We start from the raw sequence: 27,631 nt of genomic DNA, 5'->3' as shown, positions 1-27,631 counted from the left end.
ATTCAGCGTAACACAGTGTCAAAATGCTAACCCTTTGAATTACAGGCACAACAGAAACAGGAAGAAAGAGTGAGAGAAAGTTGTGGTGAAAGAGTACAGCAGGGTTCGCCACCATCCCCTGCCAAAGCCTCGTGGAGCTTTTAGGTGTTTTCGCTCAATAAACACTCACAACGCCCGAATCGAAACTGCGATCCTACGACCGCGAGTCCGCTGCCCTAACCATTGGGTCATTGCGCCTCCACTGGACCTTAATACTAAATTATACTACCCATTTCGAAAGCCTAATCAATCCCTGCAATAAATTAACGTTTCCTCAAATCATCCTAGATCAACTATCAACAGCATTGTTACAGCTATTACCATTAGAATTTCAAATTTACCTGTCAATGTGGAGATCTTTAATCAACATGCCCTAGTATTCGTCTATAGATAGCAAGATACAATTTGTTCAAAAATGAGTCCCTAAGCCTGTAAGGTCCTGAGGCAACTGTCCAACGTTGCCGAGTCTTGATTCTACTCTTATTTTGATAACAAGTTTCGATAACGTTTTCGCTAACGAGGTCTGTACATTTGGGAAAGTGAAAGTATCACAACTCAAAACCTCAAGCTATTGAGTCTACTACTATCATGTGCAGGGCCAGATTAAGACCCATTGAGGCCCTAACCACTTAAACGATTTTGGTGCCCCCATAAAAGATTATGTAATTCAAAATATAAACAATAGCAAACCATAAAATAAATTTTCATTTTTCAAAACGAAACAAAACAGTAAGAGGGAAAATAATGTTTATTTTTGTATACTTCCATTTTATTTCTATTTGAAAAGTTTCCTCCTACTTTTTTGAGTTGCAAAGTCTTTGATCAGATTCTCAAAATTAATCTTAGGTAACACATCTGCATCTATTATTTTATGAAGTTTAAAGTGATTTTTTTTTGTGCTGTAAACCATTTACCATTTCAGTGGTGCCCCTTCCTTCCCTTGATGCCATAACCATGTGCTTATTTTGCTTAGGGGTTAATCCAGTGTTGAGTGTGTGGTGATTGATTTCAGATTTATAGAGAGGTAAACAAACATTGAACAATTAGTTATAAAAAAAATCAAACAAAAAAACGTTTCTCATGACTATTGAAACAAAGTGTATGTTATAAAATTTTCAATGTTTTTTTTCTTTTCTTCTTTTCACACACAATGGTCTACAATACTTTGTAGCTATGAAAATGAATCACAGAGGTAATTTAACTATGGAAAATTATCAAAGATTACTGAAACTGTGAACATTCTCCATTAGCACATATCAGGGCTTTCACTTGATTAATCATGGATTTGATTTACCACTGAGAGACGGATCCACATTTATCCCCTGTTTGATCAATGCATCTTTCAGCTCCCTAATTAATGCAATTTCTGATCTTTCTCTCAATCTTTTGTCGAGATATTTCTGTATGTGTACTTTCAGATTAAGATCAGGTTTTTGAACAAATCATTCCAGAGATTTAATTCTGTGAGCATCCAAGTTTGTGATGGCTTATTTGTATGGCATGGAGTTCCATATTCTTATCAATTAATGGAACAGATGGGTAATAAACCCTTTCAAGGATTTGATAGTATTTTCGGTCATTTAAATGGTTTTCAACTAAAGAAAAATTAGCTTTGATCTGTGTATTACATCAGCTGCCCCTCTCCTCCAATACAATAATTCCAATTTTTAACTGTTCCTTGCTAACAATCAGTCGCCATGTTTCACTTTAGCTGCACCATGCATGTTTGTCACGAATGGAGAAAATTAGCAAATTTACATTTGTCAGACAATATTATTTGACGACCTATACTCATCTTTCTGGTTGCAAAACTCTTTATAATCCAGTTCACTTTTTGGTCTTCTTATCTTTTCAAATCATTTTCTTCTTTCTTGCAACTTTTCCTTTACATCCAAAGCCTTTCAACATTGTTCTTATTTCAATATCCGTTATCTTTTACTTGTTTCACTCATTGGACTGTGGCCATGCTGGGGCACCACCTTGAAGGGTTTTAGTTGAACAAATCAATCCCAGTATATCTTTTATCTATTACTTGTTTCAGTCATTGAACTGTGGCCATGCTGGGGCACCACCTTGAAGGGTTTTAGTTGAACAAATCAATCCCAGTATATCTTTTATCTTTTACTTGTTTCAGTCATTGCACTGTGGCCATGCTGGGGCACGACCTTGAAGGGTTTTAGTTGAACAAATCAATCCCAGTATATCTTTTATCTATTACTTGTTTCAGTCATTGAACTGTGGCCATGCTGGGGCACCACCTTGAAGGCTTTTAGTTGAACAAATCAATCCCAGTATATCTTTTATCTTTTATTTGTTTCACTCATTGGACTATGGCCATGCTGGGGTACCACCTTGAAGGGGTTTTAGTTGAGTGAATTGATCCCAGGAATTTTCTTTTAAGCCTGGCACTTATTCTATCAGCTTCTTTTGCCAAACCACTAAATTATGGGGACATAAACATACCAACACTGACTGCCAAGCAGTGGTGGAGAACATACAGACACACACACACACAAGTATACAACAGGCTTCTTTCAGTTTCTGTCTACCAAACCCACTCACAAGGCTTTGGTCAACCCAAGGCTATAGTAGAAGACACTTACCCAAGGTGCCACACAGTAGGACTGAACCCAGAACCATGTGATTGAGAAGCAAGCTTCTTAACACACAGTCACACATTCATAATTTTCAACCCCTCTAACAATTGCAAGGCAATGTTTTAACAACTTCCCTCTTAGTTGCACTCTCAGACTTTCGGTTGAATTCCAGATCTCTTCTTCGCTCAGCAATGGTCTTCTTCAGATTACATCTTGATTATGATAATTATTACCAGTGGACATATATTCATCAATATCTATTTTTTTTACTTCTCATCAGCTGTGTGGTAGAAAATTTGCTTTTCAACCAAATGCTTCCAGGTTCAGTGTGGTTGCTTGGGCAAATGTCTTCTATTATAACCCTGAGCCAACCAAAGCCTTGTATGTGGACTTGGTGAATGAAAACTGAAAGAAACCCATTGTGTCTATATATATATAGGTATGTATGTATGTGTGTGCATATGTATGTATGTATATATATATATATATATATATATATATATATATATATATATATATATATATATGTATATATATATATATATATATATATCATCATCATCATCATTGTTTAACGTCCGCTTTCTATGCTAGTATGGGTTGGACGATTTGACTGACGACTGGTGAAACCAGATGACTACACCAGGCTCCAATCTGATTTGGCAGTGTTTCTACAGCTGGATGCCCTTCCTAACGCCAACCACTCAGAGGGTGTAGTGGGTGCTTTTACATGCCACCGGCACGAAGGCCAGTCAGGTGGTACTGGCAACAGCCACGCTCAAAATGGTGTATTTTATGTGCCACCCGCACAAGAGCCAGTCCAGGGGCACTGGCAACGATCTCACTCGAAAGTCCTTACACATGCCGCAGGCATATATATATATATATATATATATATATATATATATATATATATATATATATATATATATATATATGTATGTATATATATGTATGTATATATATATATATATATATATATATATATATATATATATATTTCGTATGTGTATACCAAACAGTTTCGAAACAACGCCAAAACAACGCCAGATCATATATTCAAAATAAATGGAAGTGGAGAGACAAGTTACTGAAGAGATTGCAAGAGTGCAATGAAATAATTTAACAAAAAACTATATAAATTAATAAAGGACTGAACCAGTGCGTGTGTTTATTACCGGCATAATGCCTCTCCCAAGGTTTAATTGTATATATATATATATATATATATATATATATATATATATATATATATATATATATATATATATATATATCATCATCATCTATATATATATATATATATAAATAGACAGACAGAGAGACAGATATGTATGTATGAACTTTCCTCTGTCTCCTGTTTCTGAAGAAGAGCTTTGCTCGAAACATAAAACTACCTTTCTTTCCTTCCCTGAGTGTCTGCTAATACTTTACATGTTTTTTGTGTTTGTTGTTCCTTTTTTGGGGCTTTACTATACATACATACATATATATATATATATATATATAAAGAGAGAGAGGGAGAGAGAGATCTGTGTGTATTTGTCCCCACCACACACACCATTTCACATCTGGTATTGGTTTGTTTACATCCCCATAACTTAGTGGTTCAACAAGAGAGAACAGTTGAATAAGCTCCAGGCTTAAAAAAGAAATAATTTTAAAAAATAAGTACTGGAATTAATTGTTTGACTAAAATCTTCAAGGCAATGCCATCGCATGACCACAGTCCAATGACTGATACAAAAAAAATATATACCTGTAAAGAAGGAAGAACATTTAATTAGAAATCTTCTTTACCATCTTCTCTTTCTTCTTTTCTTTACCAACTGGGGTGGCTAAGTATCTCCTCTACTGAAAGACACCTGTCCTGCTTCTGCCCCTCTGTCATACTTTAATCTCTCATAACCTGGCACAAAACTACTCCCCCAAACCAACTCAGTTGAAGGGTCCTGTCTTGCAAGTTACCTGGTGACCTCACTGATGCTGGTGCCATGTAAAAAATCACCCAGTACACCCAGTAAAGTGGTAGGCATTAGAAAGTGCATCCAATTGTAGAAATCATGCCAAACTAGAAAGAAGAGCTTGGCGCTCTCTTTCGGCTAGCTAGTTCCTGTTAAACCATCCAACCCCATGCCAGCAGGGAAAATGGATAAAAAGATGTTAAATGATGATGATAATAATGTTAGAAAAAGCAAAATGAGAGAAAAGGAAAGAAGCAAAAAAAGACAATAGAGGGCTGAAAACTTTATGTGCCACCCGCACAAGAGCCAGTCCAGGGGCACTGGCAACGATCTCACTCGAAAGTCCTTACACATGCCGCAGGTATATATATATATATATATATATATATATATATATATATATATATATATATATATATATATATATATATATGTATGTATATATATGTATGTATATATATATATATATACTAAGAAAACAATTGAAGCTTTCTGTCCAGCTTTTGTATAAGTATTGTAAGTGAGGAAATATAGAAGTAAGGTGTGGACAAATGTCTCATTAATGCAGCTGACTTTGTGTGTGAAAATAGAAATAAATTATTGACAGAATAAGGAAATTACTGTTCAGGTGGGTCGTTAACCAATGTATTTCCTTTGTTAAAATTCATTATCTAGGATTTCTTCTTTTCCTTTAACACTAGTTAACACTCTTGGATTATTGAACTGCCTCTGTTTTTGTTATTTAATACCTGAATTTTGTTTGCACTGTTGTGGACTTTATGTATGATATGAATGTTATCACATTCTAAGTAGAATAGATGAAACAAGATTTCAAAATTTTGGACCTTGCTTCAAGACCTCAACTCTTAGATCCATAAATCAGAGTTATGACATGCATACAGTATGTCTCAGGCACCTCTAAGACTTGGGGAAGCCCATCCTTGTCCAAGTCGTACTTCTGGAGAGTACCCAAGGTCCAACCACTCTTTTGTTCCAGAAAACGAGACACTGACAAAGAAAGAATGAGAATAACAGAAAAATGTATATCATCATCATCATCATCATTTAATGTCTGCCTTCCATGCTAGCATGGGTGTGATGGTACCAGGCAGGATTTTTACAACTGGATTCCTTTCTTAACACCAACCACTCAGCAGTGTGGACTTAGTGCTTTTTATGTTGCACAGGCGAGGTCAGTTTTGGCAAGGTTTTTACAGCTGGATGCCCTTCCGAACACCAACCACTTTACAGTGTAGACAGGATGCTTTTTAATTATAAATGCAAGACAAAAACTTTTAAGAGGGGAGGAAGCATTGGAGAAGGTAATGATGAAAAGGTTATAGTGAGGCAGATATAGGTGTCTTGCTGTAGAGGAAGTACAAAGATCAGGAATAAAGGCAGAAACCACAAAGAAAATACTCGGTTGCCCAATCTAAGGGAAGTACAGAAGTTCTATATGACAGCTATAAGTTGAAGCGAACTCAAGTTTGCTTCCCAACCACATGGTTCAGGGTTAGCTATTTTGAGTAGGATTATAACTTATTGTGTTTTGTTTTGTCTTTTACTTTTCCTGGTTTTAGTGATTAAACTGTGGTCATGCTGGGGCATCACCTTGAAGAATTTTTGATGAAATGAATCAACCCCTGTACTTACTTTTGTTTTAAGCCTGATACCTATTCTGTCAGTTTCTTATTTCTTTACTGCCCACAAGGGGCTAAACATAGAGGGGACAAACAAGACAGACAAAGGGATTAAGTCGATTACATTGACCCCAGTGCATAACTGGTACTTAATTTATCGATCTCGAAAGGATGAAAGGCAAAGTTAACCTTGACGGAATTTGAACTCAGAACGTAGCGGCAGATGAAATGCCGTTAAGCATTTTGCTCGGCGCGCTAACATTTCTGCCAGCTCGCCGCCTTCTATCAGTTTCTTTTGCTAAATTACTAGGTTACAGGGACATAAACACACCAACACCAGCTGACAAGTGGTGGGGGACAAACACACACAAGCACACACACACACACACAACAAGCTTCTTTCAGTTTTTGTCAACCAAATTCACTTACAAGGCTTTAGTTTGCCTGATGCTCTAGTGGCAGACACTTGCCCAAGGGGCGATATTGTGGGAATGAATCCTGAACCATGTGGTTGGGAAGCTTCTTTCAGTTTCTGTCTACCAAATCCACTCACAAGGCTTTGGTCGGTCTGGGGCTATATTAGAAGACACTTGCCAAGGTACCATGCTGTGGGACTGAACCCGGAAACATATAGTTGGAAATAAGTTTGCTTCCACCTATAGTTGTCATAATAGTACTTATAGACATTGCACACACACACACACACACACACACACTCACACACAAAGGACTAGAACATCTTGTGTCATTTACTCACTTTACGCCATTAATATTATTTTACATTTACATGTTAAAATGATGTTAAAAGAGTAATGATATTGTAAACTAAAATGCCTTCATCACTTCCTTTGTAGCACAAGCATGTTCTTGGGTGGCTTATAACATAACTCTATCCAGTTTTATTGTAGTGAGAAAAGACAATATTGTCTTTAAAAATTGGAAGCTATAGCATCGTTCAGCATGCTGGTGACATTTCGTTTTACAAAACTATACTTTGTTGCAATCTCATTGTCTGAAAATATTTTTGTCAGCAATTTTCATAGAAATGTTAAGCTGAGCCGTAAACATTGCATATTTGACCTCCATGTGTACAATCTGAAAGAATCATTATAATCAGAACACTAATGTCAATTGAAGATTCCTTTAATACTTCAACATTCTGATTATTCTGTCACATTGTTTTATTCACATTGTTTTACATTAATCATACATTTATTTTGTAGCTTTCTGATTTCAGTGATGTGATTGTTTTATTTTTAGAATGACATTGTAAGGTAGATATGAGAAGCTGGATCTGACTTGTTTAAACATAAAACAGGTAGAATATTTAGGCTGGATTGGAACAATTCAAATGCTAAAGGATTAAATGTTTCATACTCACAAACAGTGACATTTATTGTGTTATACCTAAGCCAAGTTATTATTGTATCTAAAAGCAGACATAATCCTCCTCTATGTTGCAGTATTTCTTTCGGTGCAACTTTGTGACATTATAGCAAAAGATATCATTCTGCTTTCATGCAAGAATATGAATGAAATTCTATTCTACTGTCCGCTCTGAATTGAATTTCATACCTGCTTTTCTTGATGCAAGATTTGTGAAAGCCAACTTCTGTTTCTTGGCTGCTAGGGATTTATTCATTGTTTGGTCACATATCACACGACCACAAATATAATGTGATTAGCTTTATATTAAAAACAGACCTTGTTTAAAATTGCTAACAGCAAAACCTTTTTCTTATAAACTTTTGAATGAGCCTGAATTGATAGTCTGAATCAAAAATGGTGGCATGAAATTCTGCTTGTGATACTTTACAAAGAGAACTGTGATAAAATATTGTAAATTCTAAAATGTGGGTATTTTTAATGAAATGTGTGAATAGAGAATGCTGTAAATTTCCACATTGTGAGGGAAGGTGGACAAGTCTGCCTTTGGGTTCCTGAACACCTAAGCATTTGAATGAGGTGAAATTAATACTGAAACAGCATTTGAGTTCAGGTCTGTCAACACAATGCAAAACGGCTTCAAAAGAGAAAAGACTTTCTCTATGGTTATTTTTTTGGTTATTCATGTGTGTATGTGTGTTTCTGTATGTCTTTCAACATGGAGACTACACAACACAGACTTCACTATAATGACTGGTTGTTGTTGTTGTTGTTGTTTTCGTTGAGAGAGAAATCCAGTGAGAGTATATGTGTGAAAGATAGAATTAAAATTTGTTTCAAGAGAAAAACAGGTTGATGTTGACAGAGAGAGAGATTGTGTGTGTGTGTGTTTGTGAAGGATAAATAGGTGTATAACAGTTTACTTTTAAAAGAAGGTACGTGAATGATTAACAAATATTTCTATTAGCAGTGTAGCGACAGGTAAAGATCTAGTCACTATAATAATTGTCAAATCTACCTGTCTGTAACATAACTTGTGCTTTAGTTTGTAACGAGATGTGTTATAGGGTTGTTTGCCATTTGTAAGATAAAAGAAATACAGTGATCAAAGATGATGTTGACTTCAAATTTATTTATTTACTATTACTTAATATAATGCCATGCCTCGATGGGCAGGTGTGATATAATTGAAAGAGCATGTGAGGTTAAGAAAAGTTAATTTCGGCCCATATGTGAGTATATGTTCTTATTGTAGTAGCAAACCATAGATAGTGATAGAATGTCGTAAGAGATAAGAAAGTGAGCTAGTGAAAGTTATAGAGTCAAGGGAAGTTGTGTCTCATAATTTGCTGATTGTAACCTCCTTTCTCCCTCTGGCCATTTGTCTTTAGTGGCTACCTGCTCATGGCCATGACTCTAATTGGTCTCTGATCACTAACTGATTTTGCCTTACCAAATTCTAGTATTTATAACTATGCAAAACCAGCTAGAAGGATAGACATATTGGTGAGAACAAAAGATTTTGTTGGGGGTCTGTTATCTCTATTCTAGCTTTTGGTGAAATAGAAGAGATTAGAAGGGTCAACTGGCAAAGATATTATTCTGCATCTGGTAAATGTAACTGCTGTCACTCACAGGAAAACTATTGTTTTATTGTGAGAAATGTGCTGTTGGACTGTTAAGTGAAATTTGGCAATCAAGGATTGAAACCACACCATGCCTGTATGAAGCCACTACAGGTTCATAATTTCCTCCACTTTCTCTTGTGCTCTCCTGTATATAAATATGTATGTATGTATGTATGATTTTATATCCTCTCCGTACTGGAATGCTTACCAGCTGATGTCTGTCAATTTTATATCCTCTCCGTTTTCTTATTTGCTGTATATATATATATATATATATATATATATATATATATATATATATATATATATATACACACACACATATATATAGTAAATATAAAAAAAACAAAGAACAAACACAAGAAAAAATAATGTAAGAATGTGGTACATGCAAAGTATTAGCAGACGCTCAATGAAGGAAAAAAAAGTAGCTTTATGTTTCGAGCAAAACTCTTCATCAGAAACAGGAGACGGAGGAAAGTCCAAAAAAAAAGGAAGATGGAGGGAAAAAATCACGACTGGCTTCTTTCGGTTTCTGTCTACCAAATCCACTCACAAGGCTTAAGTTGGCCTGAAGACATTTGCCCAAGGTGCCATGCAATAGGACTGAACCAGGAATCATGTAACTGGGAAACAAACTTCTTACTACACAGCCAGCCTATGTATTGTGAAGAAATTGTTTTATTCAATAACTTAAAACAATGGAACAAAAAACATTAAGTTCTTTATTATTGTGACTTTTTTAACTTGAACAAAATTTCTTCATAGTTTGTTCTTGTCTCTTTTAGAACTTGAATCTTTCTTTCAGATTTACATCCCAAATTAGATCATACATCTAGGTAGTCCTCACCATTAGCAGTATATTCATTTATGTAGCTGAAGACATCAGTTTTATTTTTGATTTTGTAAGAAGGGCCAAATCACCTAAACGTTTTTTATTTTGTCAAAAATCTTATACATCATCATCATTGTCGTTTAACATCCGCTTTCCATGCTGGCATGAATTGGATGGTTTGACTGAGGACTGGCGAGCCAGAAGGCTGCACCAGGCTCCAGTCTGATCTGGCAAAGTTTCTACAGTTGGATGCTCTTCCTAACGCCAACCACTCCGAGAGTGTAGTGGATGCTTTTACATGCCACAGGCACGGGAGCCAGTCAGGCAGTACTGGCAACGACAACATTCAAATGGTGTTTTTTACGTGCCACCTGCAGAGGAGCCAGTCTGGCGGCACTGACAACGACCACACTCAAATGTTGTTTTTCACGTGCCACCAGCACAGGTGCCAGTAAGGCAACAATCATGCTCAAATGGTGCTTTTTATGTGCCACCAGCATGAGAGCCAATCAGCGGCCCTGGAAACGATCATACTCAGATGGTGCTTTTAACGTTCCACTGGCACAGGTGCCAATCCTCTACAATTTCAGTAAGAAAAGAAATAAATTTTCTTTCCATCTTTATAGTCAACTAATATTTCTGAAATATAACATTTTTCACTTAATGTTATGTCAGTGAGTTCTAAGCTTAATCCAGTGTGATATGATATGTCCAGATAACAAGCAGCTCAGTAGAACACCATACTTTCAGTGGAAAGCCATCTTGTTTGACTGTCTGATGGAATTTTCTGTGATTTTCTTTCATCTAGAGCTTCATCTAAGATTTTTATGCTTGCATGTTTCAGAGATAAGGAATTCCAGATTTCTTGGTGGGGAAAAATAAATAGAATCTTCTGGTGCATTTGAAACCGCTTATTATGATAAGTGATGGATTCTCTTTCTTGAATTTCTGATAAAAACCATTATTTTATGCAAGCCATCATACTTGTGCTATCAGCGCCAACAGCCACAAGCTTAATAACATGGGTTTTTTAAAATTCATTCTTTAACGCTTCAATAATATCACTCGCATTACATACATACAAGCTCTACAATATTAACATAAGTTGAAACTATTTTTTCCCTAATTATGATTGAAATAAATTACCAGCAAATATCAAGTATTTTATATATGGAGATGTCATTTGACTTGTCTAAAAGCAGGCGGTATTTATTATTACATATATCTATGAAATCATTTTCAAAATGAGGGATCAACTAAATATTTTTACTTGTAGGACTACATTGTCCATTTTGAAATAGTTTTACTATCGTTTGTATTCTTAAACATAACTGTTACATAGCCGTTGCTCAATACGGCAGAATAAGCTTTTAACATGATAATTTCCTCTTCAAAATATGATAATGCAACGCATATTTGCTTAATAAACTTTATCAAGCAATAGTTGTTCCTGTAATTTTTATGTTTGTTTTTGTCAGTTTGTTATTGTGATAAATTAAATCATTAAACTTAACATTTATCTTGCCCTTTCATGCCCAGCATTGAGAGCTTCACTGAAACCATTCTCTATTTCTTTTAACACGTCTTTAAACTCGGTTTTTGATTCATTGTCCTCTGAACTTTTGTTTATATTTCTTTACTTTCAGCATAACGTGTTAGAAAATTTGTGAATTACACGACACAAGGCAAGGGATGTCATGTAACGAGTTGCAGTTAAATCGTACCAAACTTGTTAACTACATGTAACGAATCTGTGACACGCTTGTAACGATGTCTGTCCTGTATTTGTGTGCGTTTAGTACAGAAAAGGAAATGATGCGTTTTGCTTTGTACCTCATTAAACTGATTCGCTTTTCGTCTCACAAATTACAATTTCGCTTTTTTACATTTCTCTTTACTTTTCTCAATCGTTTGTTGTTTTTTTACGCTTTTACTTGACGTCTTCCTACTCTAATCACAGAGACACAGTAGCTCGAACTGCTAGGAATAGTACCCAAATATCCCTCAACAGATAGTACAGATCTACTTTTAACACTTTTTTTTTGCAAACATTTACAAGAAAGATAAAAACAAATTATTGAAATAAATTTTAACCAATAAGAAAGCCCCAAAGTTATATATCACTGAAATAATTTTAACGGAACTTGTTCCATTATTCGATATAGGTTCTTAAAAATGGTAAGGTGAGGCCAATCGATCGGCTGTTTCTTATAACTGCACTTCTCCGAATAAAAAGTAAAGTCGCTTATCTACCTATCTACCTCTTTTTTCTTCCCTTCAAATATCTATCTAAAAGGTTGAAACAAATATATTAGTGAAAATAATTGAGATCTCGAAGCATATTTCCTTTCAGTTTCGCAAATGTCAGTTGTAATAATTCCCTGGCATAGAGCTTGGGAAACAATTGAAGGCAAAATTGCTACAACAATTTAAAGAATTGAAGAAAATAATGTTCACATAACAAGTGATCAAAAAGAGCGGAGTAGTTTGATCTAAGTTATTTCAATTATTTCATGCTGATCTTTTTAAAGATTATTGAAAGTTACTTCAGTATTATTTTCCTTTCCATCTCTCTGTGAAATATATGTTTTCTTTAAAAAAAAAGGAGTTAGTTGACTGCATATGTATCATTTCAAGCGGAAATTTGGATGCAATGACCGACCACAAACAGGCTCTGCGCCTGTTGATTGTGGTTGACAAGTCGAACCGAAAGTGTAAAAAGCGGATCTATTTTGGTGAAAAGCGAAACTAGGCCAAAGCAAAAATATTTCTTTGAATTTTATTATATTTGCGCGCACACACACACACACACACACACACACACACACACACTCTCTCTCTCTCCCTCCCTCTGTTAGTGCAGAAATTCCAATGAAAGTGCTTTGGATCTAGATTAGAAACCAGCTCTTTCTCTATTGGCAAGAAATCTTGAAATAAAACTGAATAATGACACACACACACACACACACACACACACACACACACACACACACAAAGGCGGCGAGCTGGCAGAAACGTTAGCACGCCTGGCGAAATGCTTAGCGGTATTTTGTTTGCCGCTATGTTTTGAGTTCAAATTCCGTCGAGGTCGACTTTGCCTTTCATCCTTTCGGGGTCGATTAAATAAGTACCAGTTACGCACTGGGGTCGGTGTAATCGACTTAATCCGTTTGTCTGTCTTTGTTTGTCCCCTCTGTGTGTAGCCCCTTGTGGGTAGTAAAGAAATAACACACACACATAGGTGTGGTAAGAAGCTTGCGGTTCCAGGTTCAGTCCCACTGCGTGGCACCTTGGGCAAGTGTCTTCTACTATAGTCTTGGACTGACCAAAGCCTTGGGAGTGGATTTGGTGGCCAGAAACTGAAAGAAGCCCATCATGTGTGTGTATGTGCGTGAATGTCTGTGTTTGTCTCTCCCCCGCCTCATCACTGCTTGACAACCAGTGTTGGTGTGTTTTTGTCTCCGTAACTTGGTGGTTCGGCAAAAGAGGCTGACAGAGTAAGTACTAGGCTTAAAAAATAAGTGCTGGGGTTGATTTATTCGACTAAAACCCTTCAAGGTGGTACTCCAGTATGGCCACAGTCAACTGACTGAAACAAGTAGAAAAATAAAAGAATACACACACACACACACATACATATAAACAAACAAAACTAAGATCTAAAATCTCTTAGGATATCTGCAAAATAAAGTTGTGTGGTAAGTAGCCTGCTTCCCAACCACATGGTTCCGGGTTCAGTCCCACTGCGTGGCATCTTGGGCAAGTGTCTTCTACTATGGCCTCAGGCTGACCAAAGCCTTTTGAGTGGATTTGGTAGATGGTGTGTGTATATGTTTGTGTGTCTGTTTGTACCACCACCATTGCTTGACAACCAATGTCGGTGTGTTTACATCCCTGTAACTTAGCAGTTCGGCAAAAGAGACCAATAGTATAAGTACTAGGCTTACAAAGAATAAGTCCTGGGGTTGATTTGTTCGGCTAAAGGTGGTGCTCCAGCATGGCCGCAGTCAAGTGACTGAAACAAATAAAAGAAAGATAAAAGAAATGTCACAGAGAGAGAGAGTCATTTAATATCCAGCTTCTATGCTTATATGGGTTGAAGGGGGTTGAAAGGATCCAATGAGCCAGGGGACTGCATTGAGCTCCAATGTCTGTTTTGGCTTGGTTCCAACAGCTGGATGTCCTCTCTAAAGCCAACCACTTTATAGCATACTGGGCATTTTTTATGTGGTGCAGAGGTTTATGGTGAATAGAAGAGAACTGAGTTCTGGTGAACTCCTACCAGTACACTAATTTCGTTACTATACTCTTCATTAACTCTCACTTTACTGACAGTACCCCTGAATGTGGCTTGTATGGCTTTTATAAGTCATTCTTCTACCCTTAACATCTTCAAGGACAATCAATTGAATGAGTGACAGACCCTGTCGAAAGTTTTCTACAGGTTGACAAATAACTAATATAGTAGTCTATTTTTAGCTAAATACTTCTGTAGTTAATGGCTACTTTAATGTAGCTGTTCTCTAAGAGACAATGACACTGCCATTTAACCCTGGGAATACATCTCCAGCTGGTTTATTCTGTGCACTTCTCACACCTGATATTTATTGCAAGAATCTTACTGAATAAACCAGCTGGTGAAAATGTCTTCCTAGGGTTAAATGGCAGTATCATTGTCTCTTAGAGGACAGCCACATTAATGTGGCCATAAGCAATACTTTTTGGTTCATATACTGCTTCTATCTCGAACAGATTTTCTAACAGACTTCTGTAGTCGTCTTACAAGAAAGAGGGCATCAGAAGTACTTTTCCCTGACACAAAATCAAACTGCATCAATGCTTTTTCCTTAATTAGTTGAGCTGTATCTCAGTAATTTTCATGACTTAGTTCAGTAGTCTGATACCTCTTTCATTACCTCTAAGTCATCTCTTTTACCCTTGTAACAGTTAACTATAATGCTGCAAACCAGTTGTTAGCAATAACACCTTTTTATACAAACTAATCAACTATACAGGTGACTAAGCCATATCCCCTTCTGCCAGATATTTTAAGTATCTCAACAGTGATTCATAACAGACCAGGGACTGTTTATATCTTTTATTGCTTTATCTATCATAATGCTGTCAACTAAGATAACTGGTCTCTCTGTTGAGTCCATGATGAGAACATCATCTTTCTCCTTTACATTCTCCACATTTAATAAACCTTTCACAGTAACACTTCAATGCCTCTTTCTTTGCAGAATTACTAAATGCAGATGCATCTTTCCACACTTCTCACCCACAATATCTCAATTCTCTCTGATAGAAGAGGACAACATCAAGGATGTATGGATCTTTCATCGCATCAATGCAAAAGGACTTTGTAAGCTGTTTCAATTTTTTTCTCTCTGGAGGAAAATGTCTTTTATTCCATTTTATTTTCACAAAAAAAATTAGCAGCATGACTACTTTTTAAATTATCAAATGTCCCCTGTTGAATATTTGTCCAACCAAATTCAACAATTTTCTTGTGCAAATTCAAAAATATTTTGATCTTTGAGAATAATTTGGTAAATATCAACCATAAAAATTTACGATTCCTGAAAACAATCCTGTTTCTTTCTTAGATGTACAAAGTAGGACTTTCACTGTTTCTTTTTCTGTTGCTACTGTGCCCAAATACACGACACACTTTGATACAAGTGTGTCACAAGTTTGTTACACATAGATAATGAGCTTGGTTACCTGCAACTCATTAGCATGACATCCCTTGTTTTGTGTTGTTCAATTCACAAATTTTCTAATACCTAAGTAAAGAAATATAAACAAAAATTCGGAAAACAGTGCGTCAAAAATTGAGTTTAAAGACAGGTTAAAAGAAGCAGAAAATGGTTTCAGTGAACCTCAATGCTGGGTGTGAAAGGGTAAGATAAATGTTAAAAGATTTGCAAATCCAGCATGGAAGCTTTTTTGTGAAATGAAGTACCCAAAAATAATAACACTTCACTGTTAAGATATCATCATCATCATCACCATCATCATTTAGCATCCATTGTCCATACTGGCATGGGTTGGACGGTTTGACCAGAGCTGGCACACTGGAGAGCTGCACCAGACTCCAGTCTGATTTGACATTGTTTCTATGGCTGCATACCCTTCCTAACTCCAACCACTTTACAGAGTGTACTGAGTACTTTTATGTGGCACTGCACAGGTGCTTTTACATGGCACTGCAATGAGTGTTTTTCACCATCAGAGGAACCGGTCTTAACACTTTTGCTGCAGAGTGTTGGTCTTCTTGAGTACAGCAAGGTGCCAGGCATCTTGGCCATTTGTCATCTTGCCTGAAAGGTTCAGTGTCCTGAGATCAATCTTCAGTACTTTGTCCCATATCTTCCTGGGTTTCCCACTTCTACATGTTCCATCTACTTTGAGGGATCAGTACTTCTTTATGGAACTATTGGCATCCATCCGCATTACATGACCAAAACAGCGCTGTTGTCTCTCATGCACACAGTAACTAATTCTTCTTAAGCCTAACTTCTCTCTCAAAACACTAGCTCTCTGTCGAACATGTATACTTACATTACACATCCAGAAGAGCATACTAGCCTCATTCCTTTCTAACCGTTGCATGACCTTTGCATTCAGGGGCCTCTGTCTCACTACCATGTAGAATTGCTGTCTGTATACATGCATCATGCAACTTTCCTTTCACTCAGAGAGAGAAACCGTTTGTTGCCAACAGAGGTACCAGCTCTGTGAATTTCCTCCATCTTATTCTTATTCTAGCTATCACACTCTCCGTGCAGAAGTTATCTACTACCTCTACTGAGTCACCAGGACTTTTGAGAGAATCAATTTCTTGGGTCTCTAAAGTTTTTATGGATCCTCTGTATCTTCCACGTACAAAAACTATCTTCTCTGATAACCTTCTTATTGCATCTCTTGTGTGTCCATAGTTTACATTGGGTACACCATATGGAGATCCTGCCTACACCATTCCTGCAAATCAAACAGGACCACCTGCCTGAGGCAAGTAAGGTCCTGTCAGTTTTCTTGCTTTCTAGGATCTAAGTTAACCTTAAGGCCCTTAAATTCCAGGTTCTGCTTCTACACCTGGAATTTTTCTTCTAACTCTGATATAGAATCTGCTACGAGGGCAAGATCATCAGCATATAGTAGTTCCTAGGGGCTGCTGGTCTTGAATTCCTTCATTATGGCCTGAAGGACAATGATGAAAAGGAAGGGAATAAGGACTGGGCCTTGATGAACCACTACCTGTACATCAAATTCTTTGCTGTACTTGTGGTTTAGTCTCACCTTACTGACAGCATCTTTGTACATCTTTATGGCCTGTACAACTTTCACCAGCTGCTCATCTATCCCTAGCTTCCTCAGAGCCCACCATATCACACAGCGAGGCAGCTGATAAGATATATTTCTTTGAATTAATAGTTATATCACTCAGTCGATTCAATAAATCTTAATTGTCAGGTTCAATTCCTCTTGATAGTTGTATCCAAAGATATGTCTTCTTGAAAGAATGTTTAATTTTTTATAGCATTCCTCAAAGTCTTTCCTGTGGTATATTGAAAGATGGCATTTGCAGATTTTTATGCCAAAAGATATTTGTATTCATCTCAACAAACCAAACCAAGGTGTTAGCAACAGTGATATCAAATACTTGATTTTGGTGGAATGCAGCTCAAAGACTAAATTTTGCTGAGAAAAGTTAAAGTTCAAGTTTGTGAGAGAAAGACAGGTTCAAAATTAGTGGTTTACTAAAAGTTCAATCAAATCTTGTAATTAATGCCTATCCTGTAGTCACCAGGTTTTACTACTACTACTACTACTACTACTACTACTACTACTATGACGACGACGATGACCACCACCACCACCACCACCATCACCACCACTACTACTATTGCTAATACCGCTGCTAATACTGCTGCTGCTGCTAGTGCCATCGCTAATGCCACCACCACCACTACTACTACTGCTGTTGCCAGCTTGTACTACTTGGACATAATTGAATATTCTCTGTTAACATTTTAACATTTAAACCAGCCTTATCTGGCTCAAATAGCCTACCTGTTTTATGTTACATGGAGTTTCAAATACAAATGAGGAATAAATATGCAGTGAAGAAAAGAAAAAACGAACATACTAGCCAATCATCATCATCATCATCATCATCATCGTTTAACGTCCGCTTTCCATGCTAGCATGGGTTGGACGATTTGATTGAGGACTGGTGAAACCGGATGTCAACACTATTTTTTCTGACAAATACAAGAGACAACTTTGGACATATTTCAGGCTTATTTTGACCTCATCAACAAAAACATTGACTTCACCATACTTGAAATGGTGATGAAAGCATTAGTAAATATACAAAACTGTACAAAGGTGCTTTTATGAAGGTTGGCGGGTGGTTTACTAGAAACAACAGCCAAAGTCCTTTCAAACCACACCTTAGAAAAAAACAGGCCATGTTAGGGATTGTAGTCCTGCATACTTTGTGTCTTAAATTAACCCATTAATGCATAATGTCTCCAAAATAGGACAGTCAGAATATTGCACAATACAATGAAATATTAATTTACATTTTAAACTACGTTTTTGAGAAGCAAATATCACATACAACCAAGCTTGCTTCTATATTACTATTTCTTCAATGTTATGTAACTGTAATTACTTGTAGAACAATTAAACTTTATGAATCAATTTATTAAGATGAGATGGTCATTAAGAACAACAAGACTCTCTTTTACTCTTTTACTTGTTTCAGTCATTTGACTGCGGCCATGCTGGAGCACCGCCTTTAGTCGAGCAAATCGACCCCAGGACTTATTCTTTGGAAGTCTAATACTTATTCTGTCGGTCCCTTTTGGCAAACCGCTAAGTTACGGGGACGTAAACACACCACCATCGGTTGTCAAGCGATGTTGGGGAGACAAACACAGATACACACAAACATATACACAAACATACATACATATATATATGTATGTATATATATATATATATGTGTATATATATATATATATATATATATATATATATATATATATATATATATATATATATATATATATATATATATATATATACACATATATACGACGGGCTTCTTTCAGTTTCCATCTACCAAATCCACTCACAAGGCTTTGGTCGGCCTGAGGCTATAGTAGAAGACACTTGCCCAAGGTGCCACGCAGTGAGAATGAACCCGGAAGCATGTGGTTGGTAAGCAAGCTGCTTACCACACAGCCACTCCTGCGCCTGCTGTAAAATTATACTTATTAGCATAAATAGAATTATTTATAATTCAAATTATTCAAAAAAAATTTACATGGAAAAGAATTTTTGATTACTGCAGGCCTTTTATTTTCTCATGGGTGCACGTGGCTTAGTGGTTAGGGGTGTTGGACTCATGATTGTAAGATTGTGGTTATGATTCCTGGGCCGGGCGATGCGTTACATCCTTGAGCAAAACACTTCATTTCACATTGCTCCATTTCACTCAGCTGCAAAAAGTGAGTAACCCTGCAACGGATCGGCGTCCAGTCCAGGTGAGGAATTTCTACGCCACCGAAACTAGGAAACTGGCCCTTATAAGCCTGGTATGGTTCAAGAAGGAGACATTTCTTCTTTTTATTTTTACTCACTGCACATATTTGTATTCTTTTATTCTTTTATATATTTTAGTCATTTGACTGCAGCCATGCTGGAGCACCACCTTTATTTGAGCAACTTGACCCCAGGACTTATTCTTTGTAAGCCTAGTACTTATTCTATCTGTCTCTTTTGACAAACTGCTAAGTTACGGGGACGTAAACACACCAGTATCAGATGTCATGCGATGGTGGTGGGGACAAACACAGACACACAAACATATACACACACATACACACACACACACACACACACACACACACACACACACACACACACACACACATACACACATATATATGATGGGCTTCTTTCAGTTTCCGTCTACCAAATCCACTCACAAGGCTTTGGTTGGCCTGAGGCTATAGTAGAAGACACTTGCCCAAGATGCCACACAGTGGGAAGGAACCCGAAACCATGTGGTTGGTAAGCAAGCTACTTACCACACAGCCACTCCTGTGTTTTATTAATAGTTAGTTTTATGGAAGTTTTAGCACTCAGATTACTTTCTTAAATTCAATGTTTATTTACTCATATTGTTTTGAATTAATCATGAATTATTATTTCATAGCTTTGAAATTCTGATGATGTGACTGTTTAGTTTTAGAAAGACATTGTAGGGAAAGTGTAAGATGCCAGATCTGGCCAGTTTGAGTATAAAACAGGTTGAATATTTGGGCTGGATATGACTGGATTAAATGTTAAAGGGTCAACCCTTGAGCATTCAGGTTATTCTGTCAAATATAATGCTTATTTATTCTCATTATTTTGAATTAATCACACATTATCTCATAGCTTTAACATTTTGACCATGTGATTGTTTAGTTTTAGAGTGATATTTTAGAGTAGTTGTCAGAAGTTGGATCTGGTACTTTCAGTATAAAACAGAAAGAATATTTCGACTGGATATGGCTAGTTTAAATGCTAAAGGGTTATATATGTTAACACTAAAACTAAAGGTCACTTATTGTTTTTCAGGTAAATGATATCTCTTGAATGACTTAATCAATCTTTAGATCTACTCATTTAGTGATGTTATGTGACATGTTAGCACTATATTGTTGTGGTGGCATAGCACAGCCATGCTGCACCTAAAACTCACGCTTCACTGCTAGGTCACATGTATCCTTCCACAGCCAGCAGTAATTGGTTGTTTTGGGTGTAGCACAACTGTGCCAAGCCACCACAGCAAAATAGTGCATATACATGAAAAAGAAAACAGCATGAATGCATTAAGCAGGAAAAAAATACAATACGACAACAAGCCCAAAGGGCCAGTTCATATATATACAGCTTTATATGGTTTCTTATGCCAATAGACATGATGACCACTGCGGGTTGTTGTGATGTCTGTTGGTGGAGATGGGGAAGGTGTGTGTAGCTGAGCTTGTGGTGAGTATGATGGTGCAATATTTGTTTCCTGTTGTACAGTGTACGAAGGAGGGAGTATGAGGCTCTGGTGTGAGAGTGTCTATATAGGTCTGCTTAAGTCTATCGACCAAGACTGTTTCTCGGAAACCATTCAAGTCTATGGTGAAATGAAAATTGGTGCATGCCAACAAGCAATAAGGTCCTGAGTAAGGGGTGGGGAGTGAGAGGACTCCTCACTGCGTCCTTATGTACAAAAATGTGAGTCCGTAAGGCAATAACGCTCGGGACCAAAGATTTTACTGTTTGATGTTGAGTGCTCATTGGTGGCAGTTCTTGAAAATATGCATACAGGCGGTTAACATAAAGTGCTGGATCTTGAATAGTAAGATCAACTGGAGCAAGCATCTGTCCTGGCAAAGACAAGGGAGCACCATAAAGCAGCTCAGATGGAGAGAAACCAAGGCCTTCCTTAACCGATGTTTGAATACAGAGGAGAACAATAGGAAGATACTCAGTCCAATGCAGAGTATCAAGAGAGGCTGACAAAGCAGCTTTCAGTTTGCAGGAGGGTATCATGTTAGCACTATTTTGTTGTGGTGGCATAGTACAGTCGTGCTATGTCCAAAATATCCAATCACTGCTGGCCATGGAAGGATACATGTGACCCAGCGGTGAAATACAAGTTTTGAGAGGCAATAATCAGCTCCTGAGAAGACATTGAGATGTAAACACATCAGTTGTTCGTCCAAATGACAAAATGTTGCTGAATTAACACCAATCAGAAAACAGCATTCACACAACTATGGGATTTCTGTCTCACCTCACGACCACTACAAAACTCATTGGATATTTTAGATTTTCAGCCAAGTACTGAATCTAACTACCTTGATGTTTATTAAGGAATTAACTCATGTCTTGCTACACCCTGTTGCCTTGAACACTTATTTCTGTTGTGCCTACTACTTCATGTGTGATCAAGGAATAAATCGTTATGTTTATTAACAAAAAAAAAACATTGCCTTCTGATATTTATCGTTACTATCATGTAAAACATACATTTATACATTTGTAGGAAAATGTGATTTAGCACTTGCTGGGTGCTTTACAATTCCATACGTAGTTCATGGAAGGAAAAAGCGAGGACAAAATCTCTCTGAACAAATAACAATGATAATTTATTTTGCCTGAATAAACATCTTATCTCTGGACATCGGTAACCTGGACACCTTGGTGTGGAAGCAGCAGGGTTGGTAGTTAGATACAACACAAAAATATGAAGGCATTTTCACAGACTCGCAACATCGCTCGCCATCAGAATTCCAGCTCCACGGAGCTGGTCTAAGTTGCGTCCTGCCAGGTCAACAGCCAGGGCCGAAGAGGGTGAATGGCAGTGAAGCCTAGCTGCTGCTGATGATTGTGCATGCGCATAAGGGGCTTCCCTTAGATCTCCGGAAAGCTCTAATCCTATGCGCATGCATGGATGAATGTTCCAAAATGGCGTCTAGAACCAGGCGTCATTACACATTTCAAACCTTCTTACATGCACACACCTAAATATACTTTTCTAAAGTGGTAATCCTAATTCTTAATTTTCCTCTTGTTACAGTGACAATATACACACAGGAAGGCTGTTTCAAAACATTATGCAATGTTCTGCTGTGGAAGTGAGTGTGAGAACAAAGATTATAGAAAGAAAATACAGAAAGTAGGCAGACATCCGAAAAATAAAATAATTGTGAAAAATTATTCCTAATAAGAGAAGTTATGGCTGTTTTTGCCTGGTAAGCGACAGGAAACGCTCCTCTGTCTTTCATTCAATTGTTGAGCAAGATCTCACTTCTAAAGGGCTTCCATTTTAAAACAGGTAAAACAGGTATTAATGTCAAGGGCTATCTTGTAAAATTTGAAATGTTTGTTTGGTAAGTAGTAGATATTTAACAATCCAAATGTAGACATGAAGCATTAGAAAGCTAATTATAAATAGATAAATGTGGTGTGTGAAAAAAAGTACTACAGATGTGATATCAGCTTATCCACCTTTCAAATGCATGGAAGATGATAAAGATGATATTAAAAAAAATTGTTTAGTGAGGAAAACAGCGTGTGACCCACAGTACTATCCCATGTATGTGGTCAACAATTGTCTCTTTAGAAACTTGTAACCAATTGTATCAAATAAACGGAAGCCCATGGGAGCAAAAAGAGCTATGTGGTTTGGATGTTTTCTTCCTACTTGTGGTTCCTGTTTCAATCTCACTGCACAGCCCTTTGGGAAAATGTATTTTCTACTATAGCCTCAGATTAACAAATGCTTTATGAGAGGAATTAAGTTGATTGAAACTGTGGAAGATTTTCATACATACATACATACATACATACATACATACATATATATATATATATATTTGTATTCTATTTGCATTTATTGGTGTCTAATTGTTGAAAATAGTTAACTAAATTCTTTTAAAACTGAATTCTTTATTGATATCTGCCTGGATTTTTTAATCCCTTTTTTCTTATATATATGGTGCAGCCATTGGCTCTCCAGACCTCAGTCAAACCATCCAACCCATGCCAGCATGGAAAATGGATGTTAAACAATGATGATGATATTATACATACATACATACAAACATACATACATACATACATACATACATACATACATACATACATACATACATACATACATGCGTACATACATATATTTATATATATACATACACAAGTAAGCACAGAAATGCAAAACAAGGTGGAAAAATAGTACTCGAATACAAAAGGTGGAGTAATATGCTTTTATTAAAGCTGCAAAAATTTTCACAAACTGTTACTCAAAGTTTCCCGTTACTGTTCATCAGAGAGTTGTAATCATACTAAATTAAAGTTAGTATGATCACAACTGTGATCTTCCAGGAAAATGTTATAACTTTCCATCACCTTTTATCCTATTTTCAAATTGTAAATTTAACCGGAATATATTCAGTGCTGAATTTTATTCTGTATAAACACATGTACCGAGATGCAATTCGAAAAGCCCGCCTCTTACATGGATATATAAGTGTGAACAATTCTATGTACTATGCTGGATACATTTGGTGTTCGTCTGGTATGTTGATTTTTTGTTCATTTTTATGTGTCTTGATTATGCCTGCACTGACGATTAAAAAGTGCATTTTTTGCACTAATTATGAAATCCTATGATCTGCAGCTGAATCTGTTTTTAAAAGGCTCACTTCAAGAGTTGCATTCCCTTGTGTTCAGTACAATATGTTTATTATGGTAGTTTTGACTTTAAGAGTCCCCCCCTAGCATGAAGCATTTATGTATAGTAATGTCCTTAATATAGATAAATATATTTAATGGGAATAATTAATAAATTTTTCCCTTATGAGGTTTTTCACACTAACTACTTGATAAATTCTTACAAAGATTTTATCCTATTTTTAAATTGTATATGTTGTTATTATTTGTATATTCTCCCACATATAATACACGCTCATGTGGTCGCACCAGCTAATCCTGTCTCCTCTCATCACACACTACCAACTTTTGGATTCTACCTTCTTTCCTTCTGGATCTGGACTGTTTGATTCTGAACTTTATACCCTCCGGCTGCACCTCTCCTACCCACGGATTACACTGGACCCATCTTCTGATTGGAAATCGCTTCAATATACCACGACGTCTAAAAAACTTTTGAACTTTTCCACTTTTGTAAACCTCCTTTATCATCCTTTTTTCTCCTTGTCTCCGTATTCTTTCTGTTGAAGAGCGTAGCTCGAAACGTCAAAGACTTTCCGTATTCCCGAGCGTCATACTAATATATACTTTTGTTATTTACACCACCTGTCCTCGTCTGTTGTTATTATTTGTATATTCTCCCATATATATATGATTGCTTCATTTTGACAGATGATAGCCGTCCCATCAACACATCATACCCCTTCACACACCACAATCCCTCTGTTGATGAGCCCTCAGATGAAGTTTAAGAGCAGCTGCTGACTGATAGTGTTTAAAACACAAGTGACAGATACTATTCAAGTTTCTTCTACATCTTTACTCTTTGGAACCTGATTCTTTAGCAAATGTCTTTTAAGTTCAGATATTGTTATACAAGTTTTATGACATATGACACAAGTCGTAAGAGGTGGTTGGTGTTCAAGATTATTACGTACCTGTGCATTTCGATTTTCATGTGACTTCATATGATTCATGTCTCCTGCTTTTGACAACAGAATATGATAACACAATACATATCCAGTATTCACTGTTGATTTCAGTTTCAACTGTTCCTTTCTGACAGGCCCCTTTATGCTCAGAATGCTGAATCCTCTTTTCCTCCCAGTCCTAACAGTACCTCTCCACTTGTTCCAATCTAGGGCATTATTTTCCCAATCACTTTTGTTCATATCTAGTTTCTTCAGGTTTTCTTTCACACAGTCTTTATACCATTTCCTCGGCTTATGTTGTGGTCACTTTCCAGAGTTGATCTCACCATAAAAAAGCCACTTTGGCAATTACTCAGCTTTCATTCTAGTAACACGTCCAGTCCATCTCATTTGAGCCAAGACGATCTGTTGTTCAATTGAGCTACAATATATCATGTGCAAAACTTCTGTGTCTGGTACAAAACATTCTCATACAAAACAGTTCCACTTGACTCCCAAGACACAGCTGAGGCACTTTTGGTGAAATTTCTTCAGCATTTTCTTATGATGTCTCACTTGAATAAAGAAGTGCAGTCAATACACACGTTTTACTGACACTGATTTTTGTCTGTAAGGAAATACCTCCATCCACCCATATTCACTTTTCTAGCTTTCCAAATACAACACTTCCTTTCCCTATTTGATAGTATATCTCTTCATCAAGACCACCATCTCTTAACTGTTTTTCCAAAGTAAACAAGTTTCAATGACTTCAAACGTTTTTCCATTCATAAAAATGTTTTGTTCAGAATACAGTTGTCCTGACATGGGAGTAAACATTACTTTAGTTTTCTCAAGACTAATTACGTAGACATGCAGTAGAAAATTTGTCCATTATATGCTGCATATTCTTCTCTGAGTGTGCCAACAAATCAGCATCATCAGCACAAAGCAATTCTAGTCTTTGCTTTGCAGTTAAATTAGGTAAGATTAAAAATGCAGCCAGATGTCCAAAATCTGATTCTGGTTCACCTGTTACAATTTTTGAAGGCATACTAAAGCAATATTGCAAAATAAAAGAGAAAGCATAGGAGCAGGAATATCTCCCTATTTGACACCGCTGTCCACTGAAAATTTGCAAGACAGAGCTCACCATTAAAGACTACCTGAGCTTTTATGCTTCTATGGAGTTCCTTAAAGATGCACGTAAAAAGTGTTGGACCACCAATTTAAAAAAAATTTATATATCTTATTTTACTTATATTCAAAATTGTTTTAAATTTTGATATACATACATACATATATATATATGTATATATATGTATATATATACATACATACATACATATATATGTATGTATACATACATACATATATGTATATATGTGTGTGTATATATATATATATATATATATATATATATATATATATATAATGATTGATATGGAAGATGGACTGTAACAAGAAGCTTGTTTAGCACAACAATCGTTTTTGGTTTCGTTCTGCATTGGTCCCTAGTGGGTGTGAGATGATGTAATAACATCAGATGCAACGCAGAGTGCAGTGAGCCTCATCAGGTGACATAACATGCTTCAAAAGCTATCAGATTAACATTTCATTTTCATTCCAAGTTATATGCTAGTGGTGAGTTGTCCAGACACATTTTGGTGAAATGAGGAAGTTGTGGTCGGAAGTGGTTGATAAAGAAATAAAGAAAAGAAAATAATAAAGACATAAAGAGGTTAATGTAAATGGGGATGGGTGTGTTTTTATAGTTGTGGTCCATTTCACTAACTAGAGAAAGAGTAATTCAAAATTTAAGTGAATGAATTTCATGCTGCATGCATGCTAAGAAAGCAACTTTCGCACACTACAGCCCTGACAGTGCAACACCTTCACAGCCATAACTTGCATGCACCCAGAACCCCACCCTATGAAAGCTCAGACTGATGTATCAATGTATATGACCACATATGAACATATGTACGCCTATGTCTTCCTCACTAAGTACGCTTGTACCCTGTTTAGGTCTGTACGTGTATATATGAATGCACGCTATAAAAATATACACATATATATGTGCGTGCATGTGTGCATAGAGCATGTGCGAATGTACATGTATATGTGTATATAAGTATATGTATATGTGTGTAAGTGTGTGTGTGTATATGTATATAGGTATACGTGTCTGTATATGCATGCATATATGTGTGTGTGTGTGTAAGTGTGTGTGTGTATGTATATAGATATATATGTCTGTATATGCATGTATATATGTGTGTGTGTGTGTGCATGTGCATGGGTGTGCCTATATGTGTGTATGTGTTGGTGTAAGTTCAAATGCTGATGGATGT

At 36.6% G+C, this 27,631-nt stretch overlaps 2 long non-coding RNA genes across 2 annotated transcripts in view; both read left to right on the top strand.

The window, feature by feature from the left end:
* LOC149132126 (uncharacterized) overlaps positions 1-11,961 on the top strand; it is a 59,699-nt gene extending 47,738 nt beyond the window's left edge. The window contains exon 2 of the long non-coding RNA XR_016244816.1: positions 11,736-11,961. This is a non-coding gene — a long non-coding RNA (uncharacterized LOC149132126). The remainder of the gene's footprint in view (positions 1-11,735) is intronic.
* A 691-nt stretch (positions 11,962-12,652) lies between these two features.
* On the top strand, positions 12,653-26,490 carry LOC128249631 (uncharacterized). The gene is made up of 3 exons (XR_008265749.2): positions 12,653-15,454; positions 19,789-19,856; positions 22,733-26,490. It is a non-coding gene; the product is annotated as an uncharacterized LOC128249631 (long non-coding RNA).
* Positions 26,491-27,631: the final 1,141 nt, after the last annotated feature.

The sequence above is a fragment of the Octopus bimaculoides genome, chromosome Z (assembly GCF_046866305.1).
Source record: "Octopus bimaculoides isolate indiv1 chromosome Z, ASM4686630v1, whole genome shotgun sequence".
Lineage (NCBI taxonomy): Eukaryota > Metazoa > Mollusca > Cephalopoda > Octopoda > Octopodidae > Octopus > Octopus bimaculoides.
Note: the sequence above shows the minus strand (reverse complement) of the source record. Positions and strands in the feature narration are given on the sequence as shown.